This window comes from Carcharodon carcharias, unplaced genomic scaffold, assembly GCF_017639515.1.
Source record: "Carcharodon carcharias isolate sCarCar2 unplaced genomic scaffold, sCarCar2.pri scaffold_917_ctg1, whole genome shotgun sequence".
NCBI classification, from domain to species: domain Eukaryota; kingdom Metazoa; phylum Chordata; class Chondrichthyes; order Lamniformes; family Lamnidae; genus Carcharodon; species Carcharodon carcharias.
In genome coordinates this window covers 72,501-83,988 of record NW_024471157.1, presented here as the reverse complement: position 1 = coordinate 83,988, position 11,488 = coordinate 72,501, and the positions used below count along the sequence as shown (strand labels likewise).

The 11,488-nt window shown below is 58.3% G+C and overlaps 1 pseudogene; it reads right to left on the bottom strand.

Moving 5' to 3' along the window:
* Positions 1-93: 93 nt before the first annotated feature.
* Positions 94-11,488, bottom strand: part of LOC121275218 — a 79,659-nt pseudogene continuing 68,264 nt past the window's right edge.

Below are 11,488 nucleotides of genomic sequence, written 5' to 3'. Positions count from 1 at the left end.
GAGAGAGTGGGGGACAATGCGGGACGACACTGTGAGGGAGAGGGGGGTATCCCGGCGATGGTGCGAGGTGGGGGGAAGGCTTTGCCATCCCACCTGTACATGTTGCTGCATCTTGCGCTTCTCGTTCTGCAGCTGCTGGTTGCGTTCCTCCTCTTCCTCCACCCTGGACTCCAGGTCGTGCAGGATCTCCTCCAGCTCTGCTTCTTGCTGGCCAGCCGGGCCCTCATCTCCTTCCCGCTTCGCAAAACAGCTCCGTCTCCGCTTGTAACTGCTCGCCAGGATGTTCTTCTCCTCCAGAAGCTGCAGGAAGGGTCAGATAGATAGAATAAATCTTCTACACCGTCCCCATCAAACACTCTCAGGACAGGTACAGCACAGGGTTAGATACAGAGTAAAGCTCCCCTCTACACTGTCCCCATCAAACACTCCCAGGACAGGTACAGCATGGGGTTAGATACAGAGTAAATCTCCCTCTACACTGTCCCCATCAAACACTCCCAGGACAGGTACAGCACGGGGTTAGATACAGAGTAAATCTCCCTCTACACTCGTCCCCATCAAACACTCCCAGGACAGGTACAGCACAGGGTTAGATACAGAGTAAAGCTCCCTCTACACTGTCCCCATCAAACACTCCCAGGATAGGTACAGCACGGGGTAGATACAGAGTAAATCTCCCTCTACACTGTCCCCATCAAACACTCCCAGGACAGGTACAGCACGGGGTGAGATACAGAGTAAATCTCCCTCTACACTTTCAATATCAAACACACCCAGGACAGGTACAGCACGGGGGTTAGATACAGAGTAAATCTCCCTCTACACTGTCCACATCAAACACTCCCAGGACAGGTACAGCACGGGGTTAGATACAGAGTAAATCTCCCTCTACACTTTCAATATCAAACACTCCAGGACAGGTACAGCACGGGGTTAGATACAGAGTAAAGCTCCCTCTACACTGTCCCCATCAAACACTCCCAGGACAGGTACAGCACGGGGTTAGATACAGAGCAAATCTCCCTCTACACTGTCCCCATCAAACACTCCCAGGACAGGTACAGCACGGGGTTAGATACAGAGTAAATCTCCCTCTTCACTGTCCCCATCAAACACTCCCAGGACAGGTACAGCACGGGGTTAGATACAGAGTAAATCTCCCTCTACACTGTCCCCATCAAACACTCACAGGACAGGTACAGCACGGGGTTAGATACAGAGTAAAGCTCCCTCTACCACTGTCCCCATCAAACCACTCCCAGGACAGGTACAGCACGGGGTTAGATACAGAGTAAATCTCCCTCCACACTGTCCCCATCAAACACTCCCAGGACAGGTACAGCACGGGGTTAGATACAGAGTAAATCTCCCTCTACACTGTCCCCATCAAACACTCCCAGGACAGGTACAGCACGGGGTTAGATACAGAGTAAAGCTCCCTCTACACTGTCCCCATCAAACACTCCCAGGACAGGTACAGCACGGGGTTAGATACAGAGTAAATCTCCCTCTACACAGTCCCCATCAAACAATCCCAGGACAGGTACAGCACGGGGTTAGATACAGAGTAAAGCTCCCTCTACACTGTCCCCATCAAACACTCCCAGGACAGGTACAGCACGGGGTTAGATACAGAGTAAATCTCCCTCTACACCGTCCCCATCAAACACTCCCAGGACAGGTACAGCACGGGGTTAGATACAGAGTAAATCTCCCTCTACACTGTCCCCATCAAACTCTCCCAGGACAGGTACAGCACGGGGTTAGATACAGAGTAAAGCTCCCCCTACACCGTCCCCATCAAACACTCCCAGGGCAGATACAGCACGGGGTTAGATACAGAGTAAAGCTCCCCCCTACACCGTCCCCATCAAACACTCCCAGGACAGGTACAGCACGGGGTTAGATACAGAGTAAATCTCCCTCTACACCGTCCCCATCAAACACTCCCAGGACAGGTACAGCACGGGGTTAGATATAGAGTAAATCTCCCTCTACACTGTCCCCATCAAACACTCCCAGGACAGGTACAGCACGGGGTTAGATACAGAGTAAAGCTCCCTCTACACTGTCCCCATCAAACACTCCCAGGACAGGTACAGCACGGGGTTAGATACAGAGTAAAGCTCCCTCTACACCGTCCCCATCAAACACTGCCAGGACAGGTACAGCACGGGGTTAGATATAGAGTAAATCTCCCTCTACACTGTCCCCATCAAACACTCCCAGGACAGGTACAGCACTGGGTTAGATACAGAGTAAATCTCCCTCTACACTGTCCCCATCAAACACTCCCAGGACAGGTACAGCACGGGGGCTAGATGCAGAGTAAAGCTCCCTCTACACCATCCCCATCAAACACTCCTGGGACAGGTACAGCACGGGGTTAGATACAGAGTAAATCTCCCTCTACACCGTCCCCATCAAACACTCCCAGGACAGGTACAGCACGGGTTTAGATACAGAGTAAAGCTCCCTCTACACCATCCCCATCAAACACTCCCAGGACAGAGACAGCACGGGGTTAGATACAGAGTAAATCTCCCTCTATACTGTCTCCATCAAACACTCCCAGGACAGGTACAGCACGGAGTTAGATACAGAGTAAATCTCCCTCTACACTGTCCCCATCAAACACTCCCAGGACAGGTACAGCACGGGGTTAGATACAGAGTAAATCTCCCTCTACACCGTCCCCATCAAACACTCCCAGGACAGGTACAGCACGGGGTTAGATACAGAGTAAATCTCCCTCTATACTGTCTCCATCAAACACTCCCAGGACAGGTACAGCACAGGGTTAGATACAGAGTAAATCTCCCTCTACACTGTCCCCATCAAACACTCCCAGGACAGATACAGCACGGGGGTTTAGCCACTCAGAGACAATGGGCCTGTCCTCCCCCCAGCCTCACCTGCTGGTGCTTGCGGCCCAGCTCCGTCAGGTCTACCTCAGCCTTGAGCTGCTTCTCCTTGACTCTCAGCAGCTCTTCATCCTTGGCCTGGATCTCCTCGTCCTGGCGGGTCACCTGGAGAAGCGGCTTCACCTGCCAGACAGAGCACGAGGGGTCAACAAGGTGTGGTCTGGGGCCGGGTTGGGGGGGGGCGTGGTAGTGAGACTGCCGTCAGTCCCCCCAGCTGGGCTTAGTGAGGAAGGTGGGAAACCGGAGCCCTGGTACCTCCAGGCTGACGGAATGTGCATTTCTAACCCCCAGCGCACACACACACACCTGGCATTGGTGTAGCGCCTTTAACCCCGTGAAGGGCCGTGGGGACCTTTTACTGGAACGACAATCGAGCAGAGTTTGACCCCGAGTCACGCGGGGAGGGAATGGGGGCAGGCGACTCAAAGCTCGGTCAGAGACGGAGGTGGTATGGAGTCTGAAAGGAGAGCGCGCGAGAGCGCCAGACAGAGAGCACCAGATAGAGAGAGAGAGAGAGAGAGAGAGAGAGAGAAAGCGCCAGACAGAGAGAGAGAGAGAGAGAGAGAGAGAGAGAAAGCGCCAGACAGAGAGAGAGAGAGAGAGAGAGAAAGCACCACAGAGAGAGAGAAAGCGCCAGACAGAGAGAGAGAGAGAGAAAGCGCCAGACAGAGAGAGAGAGAAAGCGTCAGACAGAGAGAGAGAAAGCGCCAGAGAGAGAGAGAGAGCAAGCGCCAGACAGAGGGAGAGAGAGAGAGAGAGAGAGCAAGCGCCAGACAGAGGGAGAGAGAGAGAGAGAGAGCAAGCGCCAGACAGAGGGAGAGAGAGAGAGAGAGAGAGAAAGCGCCAGACAGAGGGAGAGAGAGAGAGAGAGAGAGAGAAAGCGCCAGACAGAGGGGGAGAGAGAGAGAAAGCGCCAGACAGAGGGCGCCAGACAGAGGGCGAGAGAGAGAGAGCGAGAGAGAGAGCGAGCGCGCGCCAGACAGAGGGAGAGAGAGAGAGAGCGAGCGCGCGCCAGACAGAGGGAGAGAGAGAGAGAGAGAGCGAGCGCGCGCCAGACAGAGGGAGAGAGAGAGAGTGCGCACGCGCCAGACAGACAGAGAGAGAGCGCGCGCCAGACAGACAGAGAGAGAGAGCGCGCGCCAGACAGACAGAGAGAGAGAGCGCGCGCCAGACAGACAGAGAGAGAGAGCGCGCGCCAGACAGACAGAGAGAGAGAGCGCGCGCCTGACAGACAGAGAGAGAGAGCGCGCGCCAGACAGACAGAGAGAGAGAGCGCGCGCCAGACAGACAGAGAGAGAGAGCGCGCGCCAGACAGACAGAGAGAGAGAGCGCGCGCCAGACAGACAGAGAGAGAGAGCGCGCGCCAGACAGACAGAGAGAGAGAGCGCGCGCCAGACAGACAGAGAGAGAGAGCGCGCGCCAGACAGACAGAGAGAGAGAGCGCGCGCCAGACAGACAGAGAGAGAGAGCGCGCGCCAGACAGACAGAGAGAGAGAGCGCGCGCCAGACAGACAGAGAGAGAGAGCGCGCGCCAGACAGACAGAGAGAGAGAGCGCGCGCCAGACAGACAGAGAGAGAGAGCGCGCGCCAGACAGACAGAGTGAGAGAGCGCGCGCCAGACAGACAGAGAGAGAGAGCGCGCGCCAGACAGACAGAGAGAGAGAGCGCGCGCCAGACAGACAGAGAGAGAGAGCGCGCGCCAGACAGACAGAGAGAGAGAGCGCGCGCCAGACAGACAGAGAGAGAGAGCGCGCGCCAGACAGACAGAGAGAGAGAGCGCGCGCCAGACAGACCGAGAGAGAGAGCGCGCGCCAGACAGACCGAGAGAGAGAGCGCGCGCCAGACAGACAGAGAGAGAGAGCGCGCGCCAGACAGACAGAGAGAGAGAGCGCGCGCCAGACAGACAGAGAGAGAGAGCGCGCGCCAGACAGACAGAGAGAGAGAGCGCGCGCCAGACAGACAGAGAGAGAGAGCGCGCGCCAGACAGACAGAGAGAGAGAGCGCGCGCCAGACAGACAGAGAGAGAGAGCGCGCGCCAGACAGACAGAGAGAGAGAGCGCGCGCCAGACAGACAGAGAGAGAGAGCGCGCGCCAGACAGACAGAGAGAGAGAGCGCGCGCCAGACAGACAGAGAGAGAGAGCGCGCGCCAGACAGACAGAGAGAGAGAGCGCGCGCCAGACAGACAGAGAGAGAGAGCGCGCGCCATACAGACAGAGAGAGAGAGCGCGCGCCAGACAGACAGAGAGAGAGAGCGCGCGCCAGACAGACAGAGAGAGAGAGCGCGCGCCAGACAGACAGAGAGAGAGAGCGCGCGCCAGACAGACAGAGAGAGAGAGCGCGCGCCAGACAGACAGAGAGAGAGAGCGCGCGCCAGACAGACAGAGAGAGAGAGCGCGCGCCAGACAGACAGAGAGAGAGAGCGCGCGCCAGACAGACAGAGAGAGAGAGCGCGCGCCAGACAGACAGAGAGAGAGAGCGCGCGCCAGACAGACAGAGAGAGAGAGCGCGCGCCAGACAGACAGAGAGAGAGAGCGCGCGCCAGACAGACAGAGAGAGAGAGCGCGCGCCAGACAGACAGAGAGAGAGAGCGCGCGCCAGACAGACAGAGAGAGAGAGCGCGCGCCAGACAGACAGAGAGAGAGAGCGCGCGCCAGACAGACAGAGAGAGAGAGCGCGCGCCAGACAGACAGAGAGAGAGAGAGCGCGACAGACAGACAGAGAGAGCGCGACAGACAGAGAGAGAGCGCGCGACAGACAGAGAGAGAGCGCGCGACAGACAGAGAGAGAGCGCGCGACAGACAGAGAGAGAGCGCGCGACAGACAGAGAGAGAGCGCGCGACAGACAGAGAGAGAGCGCGCGACAGACAGAGAGAGAGCGCGCGACAGACAGAGAGAGAGCGCGCGACAGACAGAGAGAGAGCGCGCGACAGACAGAGAGAGAGCGCGCGACAGACAGAGAGAGAGAGCGCGCGACAGACAGAGAGAGCGCGCGACAGACAGAGAGAGAGAGCGCGCGACAGACAGAGAGAGAGAGCGCGCGACAGACAGAGAGAGAGAGCGCGCGACAGACAGAGAGAGAGAGCGCGCGACAGACAGAGAGAGAGAGCGCGCGACAGACAGAGAGAGAGAGCGCGCGACAGACAGAGAGAGAGAGCGCGCGACAGACAGAGAGAGAGAGCGCGCGACAGACAGAGAGAGAGAGCGCGCGACAGACAGAGAGAGAGAGCGCGCGACAGACAGAGAGAGAGAGCGCGCGACAGACAGAGAGAGAGAGCCAGACAGACAGAGAGAGAGAGCCAGACAGACAGAGAGAGAGCCAGACAGACAGAGAGAGAGCCAGACAGACAGAGAGAGAGCCAGACAGACAGAGAGAGAGCCAGACAGACAGAGAGAGAGAGACAGAGAGAGACAGAGGGGTGGAGGGTTTTAAGGGGGGGAAATTCCAGAGCTTAGGCTCCCTCCCAGGCAGCTGAAGGCCCGGCCGCCAATGGTGGAGCGATGGGAATCGGGAGATACTCGAGAGGCCGGAATCGGAGGAGCGCAGAGATCTCCGAGGGTTGTAGGTCGTTGCAGAGATAGGAAGGGAGGGAGGGGGTGAGGGAGGGATTTGAACAGGAGGATGAGAATTGTGGGGGCTGGAGGAGGTTACAGAGATAGGGAGGGAGGGGGCGAGGGAGGGCTTTGAACAGGAGGATGAGAATTGTGGGGGCTGGAGGAGGTTACAGAGATAGGGAGGGAGGGGGCGAGGGAGGGATTTGAACAGGATGATGAGAATTGTAGGGGCTGGAGGAGGTTACAGAGATAGGGAGGGAGGGGGTGAGGGAGGGACACTCACCTTGGTGAAGAGACGCCACCACTGCCAGTAGCGCAGTTTCAGATAGGCGACACAGTTCCTCTGCAGCACCTTGAGGGCACTGAGCTGCTGCTGCCTCTTGTTGAAGGCCCTGTGACAAAGTTAGAGAGAGGTCACTCGCTGGTCTGAGTACGGAGCACTGGGTTAATCCCCCCCCTCCCTCCGATAGGGGAACAGGCTGCCCGGTGTCTGAGTGTAAATGGGGGGAGAGGTGGGTGAGAGGGTTAATCCCCCCCTCCCTCCCTCCGATAGGGGACCAGACAGGAGGCATACTTGCGAGCGAGGTAGCCCCGAGCAGCTGCCTGGAAGAGGATGATGATGTCGGTGATTTTGAGGTCACGTTCCTCCTCGAGGTGAGCGAGCACTCCTGCCCGGAAAAAGACCTTGCTCTGTCCGATCCGGAAGAGGTTGTAGTCGAGCTCGAGAGCTTGGATCTGAAAGAGAGAGAGAGTGAGTGAGTGAGTGAGGGAGAGCGAGGGAGCCTGCACGAGGGAGCGAAGGAGGGAACGTGAGGGAGGGAGGGAGCGAAGGAGCGCGAGGGAGGGAGCGCGAGGGAGGGAGCGAGGGAGCGCGAGGGCGGGAGGGAGCGAGGGAGCGCAAGGTAGGGAGCGAGGGAGCGTGAGGGAGCGCGAGGGAGGGAGGGAGCGCGAGGGAGGGAGCGCGAGGGAGGGAGGGAGCGAGAGGGAGAGATACCGCGCGAGGGAGGGAGAGAGGGAGGGAGCGTGAGGGAGGGAGGGAGCGCGAGGGAGGGAGGGAGCGCGAGGGAAGGAGGGAGCGCGAGGGAGGGAGGGAGCGCGAGGGAGGGAGGGAGCGCGAGGGAGGGAGGGAAGGAGGGAGCGCGAGGGAGGGAGGGAAGGAGGGAGCGCGAGGGAGGGAGGGAAGGAGGGAGCGCGAGGGAGGGAGGGAAGGAGGGAGCGCGAGGGAGGGAGGGAAGGAGGGAGCGCGAGGGAGGGAGGGAGCGCGAGGGAGGGAGGGAAGGAGGGAGCGCAAGGGAGGGAGGGAAGGAGGGAGAGTGAGGGGGAGGGAGCGAGGGAGCGAGGAAGCATGACAGAGGGCGAGGGAGGGAGCGAGGGAGCGCGAGGGAGCACGAGGGAGCACGAGGGGGCAGGGAGCGCGAGGGGGGGGAGGGAGCGAGACATGGAGATAGTGAGTGAGTGAGAGGGCCAGCGAGGAAGCGAGAGGTTGTGAGCGAGTGAGTGAGAGAGAGCGGACGAGCTGGAGAGCGAGGGAGCGAGGGCATGAGCGATCGAGAAAGAGTGGGCACGGGGGCTGGCCCGGGGGCAGAGGGAGGTGGAGAGGAAGAGGGAGACGGCCAGCCGGGGGGGGGGGGGGGGGGGTGTGCAGAGGGAGGGAGAGGGGACGGGGGGGGGGGTGGGGGGGGGGGGCAGAAGGACGGAGGCGAAGAGGAGACTGAGTGAGAGTACCATTATAATAGGAGGAGGTCTACCCCGAACCCCTCAGTCTCCCTCCGACCCGCTGTCTGTCTGCCCCCCGAGACTCCACGTCTCCCAGCATTCCCCACCAGCCTCTGAGCGTCACTCAGTAACCCTCCCACTCCCCTCTCCAATCGAGCAGCAGCCCTCCACCACCCCCCCCACCCCACCCCGTGTGTGTGTGTGTGTGTGTGTGGCCAGATTCCCACAGACAGGCCTGGGGGACTGGGGGTGGTTGGGGGTGGTTGGGGGTGGGGGTGCGGTGGACACCGCTCACCATCAGTTCACAGGCTTGCTTTCCATCCATGAATCCCTTCGGAATGGCGTTGGGAGTGAGGATCTCGTACCTGAGAGAGAGGAGAGGAGAGTGTTAGATAGTAGAGGAGGAGGGGGGGGGGGGCGGGGTGGGTGATGCGCAGAGACACAGAGCGGTGCAGAGGGAGGGGTGAAGTCGGGGGGGGGGGAAGGCGAGACAGGGTGGGGCCAGGCGACACTGGGAGAGAGACGGTTTGTTGGGGAAGTTGGGACTGTTCTCCTTGGAGAAGAGAAGGTCGAGAGGGGATTCGATCGAGGTGCTCAAAACCGTGAGGGGTCCAGGACAGGGTGGAGAGGGAGAAACTGTTCCCATTGGCGGAAGGATGGAGAACCAGAGGGGACACAGATTGAAGGGGATTGGGGACAGGAGAAGAAATTTTTTCACCCAGTGAGCGGTTAGGGTCTGGAACGCACTGTCTGAGAGTGTGGGGGAGACAGGGTCAATCGAGTGGTTAGGGTCTGGAACGCACTGTCTGAGAGTGTGGGGGAGACAGGATCAATCGAGTGGTTAGGGTCTGGAACGCACTGTCTGAGAGTGTGAGGGAGACAGGGTCAATCGAGTGGTTAGGATCTGGAACGCACTGTCTGAGAGTGTGGGGGAGACAGGGTCAATCGAGTGGTTAGGATCTGGAACGCACTGTCTGAGAGTGTGGGGGAGACAGGGTCAATCGAGTGGTTAGGGTCTGGAATGCACTGTCTGAGAGTGTGGGGGAGACAGGGTCAATCGAGTGGTTAGGGTCTGGAATGCACTGTCTGAGAGTGTGGGGGAGACAGGGTCAATCGAGTGGTTAGGGTCTGGAATGCACTGTCTGAGAGTGTGGGGGAGACAGGGTCAATCGAGTGGTTAGGATCTGGAACGCACTGTCTGAGAGTGTGGGGGAGACAGGGTCAATCGAGTGGTTAGGGTCTGGAACGCACTGTCTGAGAGTGTGGGGGAGACAGGGTCAATCGAGTGGTTAGGATCTGGAACGCACTGTCTGAGAGTGTGGGGGAGACAGGGTCAATCGAGTGGTTAGGATCTGGAATGCACTGTCTGAGAGTGTGGGGGAGACAGGGTCAATCGAGTGGTTAGGATCTGGAATGCACTGTCTGAGAGTGTGGTGGAGACAGGGTCAATCGAGTGGTTAGGATCTGGAACACACTGTCTGAGAGTGTGGGGGAGACAGGGTCAATCGAGTGGTTAGGGTCTGGAACGCACTGTCTGAGAGTGTGGGGGAGACAGGGTCAATCGAGTGGTTAGGATCTGGAACGCACTGTCTGAGAGTGTGGGGGAGACAGGGTCAATCGAGTGGTTAGGGTCTGGAATGCACTGTCTGAGAGTGTGGGGGAGACAGGGTCAATTGAGTGGTTAGGATCTGGAACGCACTGTCTGAGAGTGTGGGGGAGACAGGGTCAATCGAGGCGGACGAGAGGGAATGGGGTCGCTCTCTGAGAGAGGAGAGTGGGCAGGGTAATGGGGAGAAGGCTGCGGGGGGCAGTGGGACTGGGTGAACAGCACATTCAGAGAGCCCGATTGACCTCAGTCTGTACCGTGAACGTTCAGCGATTGTGGGAGTGAGTTGACCCGGGTGTCTCGCTGGGCCGAGTGTTGATCGCTCTCAGTGATCCGTAGGGAAGCAGGTGGTTATCCAGAACCCAGCCTGTCTCGAACCGCTGGTGCTGCCAGGGGAAGACATCTGTGTCCCCTCTGGTTCTCCATCCTTCCGCCAATGGGAACAGTTTCTCCCTCTCCACTGTGTTCCGGACCCCTCACAGTTTTGAACACCTCGATTGAATCTCCTCTCGACCATCTGTGCTCCAAGGAGAAAAGTCCCAACTTTTCCAATCTCTCCCCGTGAACTGAAGTTCCTTATCCCTGGAACGATTCTCGTCGATCTTTTCCACGCTCTCTCCAACCCCCTCACATCCTTCCTAAAGTGCGGAGCCCAGAACTGGACACAATACTCCAGCTGAGGCTGAACCTGTGTCTTATACCAGCTCAACACACCCTCCCTGCTCTTGTACTCTCTGCCCCTATTAATAAAGCCCAGGATACTGTCTCCTTTATTACCCGCTCTCTCTCAGTCTGTGTCTTATACCAGCTCAACACACCCTCCCTGCTCTTGTACTCTCTGCCCTTATTAATAAAGCCCAGGATACTGTCTCCTTTATTACCCGCTCTCTCTCAGTCTGTGTCTTATACCAGCTCAACACACCCTCCCTGCTCTTGTACTCTCTGCCCTAATTAATAAAGCCCAGGATACTGTCTCCTTTATTACCCACTCTCTCTCAGTCTGTGTCTTATACCAGCTCAACACACCCTCCCTGCTCTTGTACTCTCTGCCCTTATTAATAAAGCCCAGGATACTGTCTGCTTTATTACCCGCTCTCTCACAACCTGTGTCTTATACCAGCTCAACACACCATCGCTGCTCTTGTACTCTCTGCCCCTATTAATAAAGCCCAGGATACTGTCTGCTTTATTACCCGCTCCCTCAACCTGTGTCTTATACCAGCTCAACACACCCTCCCTGCTCTTGTACTCTGTGTTTTGGACCAATCCCACCGCTGCCCTTCATCGGCTCACCTCTGGCGGAACTCCTGGAAGACAATCCGATTCGGGAATCCCTGTCGGCAGATGCGTATGCCTTCCAGAACACCATTACACCGCAGCTGATCCAGGACCAGGTGAGGCTCCAGCTTCCCAGCCTGCGTAAGGGGGTGGGGTGGGGCAGTGGGAGTCAAGAGAGAGAGAGAGAGAGGGAGAAGAGGTGAGGACTAGCACCGACAAGGGCCTCAGCTCCCTCCCCCTTTCCCCTCAAAACCCGCACACATCACCACCACAGGCAGCCCTGTACCCCAATGCAAAGCCAAGTCCCCACCCATCGCCGATGTCTTATCACCACCCAACACTCTCTCTCTCTCTCTCTGTTCCTCTTACTGAGCTCCACAATCCAGGCCGACACTCCCCCCGCCGGTGTCA